Source organism: Canis aureus, chromosome 2 (genome assembly GCF_053574225.1).
Source record: "Canis aureus isolate CA01 chromosome 2, VMU_Caureus_v.1.0, whole genome shotgun sequence".
In the NCBI taxonomy this organism is placed as follows: Eukaryota; Metazoa; Chordata; class Mammalia; order Carnivora; family Canidae; genus Canis; species Canis aureus.
In genome coordinates, this window is record NC_135612.1 from 61,323,186 (window position 1) to 61,325,708 (window position 2,523).

The window sequence follows — 2,523 nt, forward strand, 5'->3', positions numbered from 1 at the left end:
TCCAAAAATGTCCCTCCTCCCCAAAGCTACCAGAATCATGTTTGACCAAATATCTGGACACCTTTGGCCTAGTCATGATGACACATAAAGTTCACCATCACAGGAGAGATAAAAAAGTTTTATATAAAAACTAGTGGTGGGCACACAGTGGGAATGTATTTAATGCCATTGAATTATACAGACACAGTTGATTCAATAATAAAGATTGTGTTAAATATATTTGATCACAATTTTTGAAAACACACAAAACAGATTTTTACAGTTGCCCAATTTTCTAGGTTAAAAAAAAGCTATAACACTCACTTTGGCAGCACACATACTAAAATTGGAACCATATAGAAAAGATTAGCATGGCCCCTGTGCACGCAAATCTGTGAAGCATTCCATTTTTTTAGAAAAGCTATAATTAGCAAAACTATTTCCATGACGCACCACCCTGGAGTTGGCAGACTGTGCGCAAAGGGCCAGACAGCCGGTGCTCTTCACTCTCGAGCCGTGCAGCGTCCCTCTGCCCTAGTGTCAGGGAAGCCGCTGGAGATGATGCCTGAATGAATGGGTGTGTCTGTGTTCCAATAAAACTTTACTTATAGACATAGAAATTAAAATTGCTTCTATAATTTTTAAATCACAAAATTCTTCTTTTTGCTTTTTTTTTTTTTCATGTGAAAACTATTCTCAAGTGGCCAGGTGACAAAAACAGACGTCAGGTTGGATTTGGCCAGGGAACTGTGGTTTGGTGACCCCTGACCCCAATACCTGGGAGCGGGGGTTAGGCCCCCAGGCAGGCGCCAGCCCCAAGCCCAGCCGAAGGGGCTCAGCCGCACCAGGGGCACTTGGGGTGTCAGGGGTCTGCTCTCATCAGTGGTGTCGGGCCGGGCAGAGCATTCACAACCTGATGAGTCGCCAGGCCCTATGGGGACAGCGGACTGTGCCTGGGGGCTAGAGGGACCACACGTCCACGCAGGAATCTCACACCAGACAGCGTCCTCCCCGACCTGCAGCCCTCCCCCCGTGTCCTCCCAATGTCACCCACTCTCTGATTGCTCACTCACTCGCTCGCTGCCCGCTTCTGCATCCAGGGAGACAGCACCTACTGTCCTGGGGGCCGCCCTTCTGGGTTTGCTTGGGACTGAGGAGTTTACCAGGATGCAGGACTTTCATGGCTACAATGTGGGCGGACCCAGGAAAGCCAGGGTGGGGGGTGTTGGCCACCCTAGAGCGCCCCCCCACAACCTCCCCTGGGGAACCCAACAGTGAGTCAGTAGAGGGAGGAGGCTGGCCTGGAGGGCGGGCACCAGCCTGGCACAGGTGGGTGTGTGGAGCGCAGTGTGGCTTATGTGCCCACTGGAACTCCAATGGCAGAGAGTGCAAGCCAGTTGTGCCACACAAAGCAGCAAGGCGGGGTCTCTCGCACACAGCGCCCAGCAGAGAGCACACTGGTCTGGGGTGACCTGTGGGGGAGGGGAGGGGTTCCAGAGGCAGAAGATGTAGGGGTCGGAGGGAGACCGTAGAGTGTTGCCCCATCCAGGCCTGAGCCAGGTCAGTCCCTCAGGGCTTGCTCAGTCTGTGTGCAGGGTCGCTGGGCAGGTGCCTGGAACCGCACCGGGCTCTTCGTGGTTGGACACTCACTGTGGTCATTCATGCGACAAGACTTTATCTGGTGCCTCCATGGACCTGGCTGCAGGCCGGGTGCTGGGACAGACCCCTACTGTGTTGTGCCCCCCACCCCTCCCAGAGTCCCCCAGGGGGTAGGCGATCTCAAGCTCATGTTACAGATGAGACCACTATGGCCAAAGAGGTGAAGTCAGTGTCCTCGGGTAACAATCATCGGCCAGTGAGACCCCCCTGCCCCCGTCCCCATCGGCCTCACCCAGAAGAGCGGCCTATCTTCCCTGGTTGCAGCCTTTCCTGGGTGGGGGCAGGGGGTTCTGCTGCCTGCCTTCCTCTCCAGGAGGCCCAGACCCTCAGTGCGGACCCCAGACCTAAGAAGAGCCCACCCCGCCCTCCCCAAGCGCTGGCTGTGCTGGCGGCCGGCGTTCAGTCTACAAATACCCTGACAAGACGGGTCTTCAATGTGAAATGCCCGCCATCAGCAGGGCCGGGCAGCCCGGCCTCCCATTATAGCCAAATGAATAACTCCGTTTAGAGAAGTCGTTTGGGGCACTGCCCCAGACAATGACTCCTGTCAAAAGATTTACCGAAGCTCATGGGCAATGCGGCGGGAGGCCCCGTGGGCCTGGCCTCAGAGTTTATCAGCTCATGCAGAAAACAAAGATTGCAGCGTGGACCATTTTGCCGCTGAAATTCATGCCTTTTGACCCCAAATGGAGAGATAATCCCAGGGCTTGTTTCCACTTGAGCTTGGAGATGTAAATAGCTGGCTTTGAAGCAGAACCTCACATTGGCCTCGGGTGGAAAACAAACCAACCAGGCTGCTGAAGACCGTGGTTTGTCACCTCATTCCACCACTCCGCCCCTGTCAGACAGCAACCCCCAGAGTTCTGTTTTAAAACTGGATGCTTG

The 2,523-nt window shown here is 54.3% G+C and overlaps 1 pseudogene; it reads left to right on the plus strand.

Moving 5' to 3' along the window:
* The first annotated feature begins 299 nt into the window (after positions 1–299).
* LOC144303777 (U6 spliceosomal RNA) lies at positions 300–393 on the plus strand (annotated as a pseudogene).
* Positions 394–2,523: the final 2,130 nt, after the last annotated feature.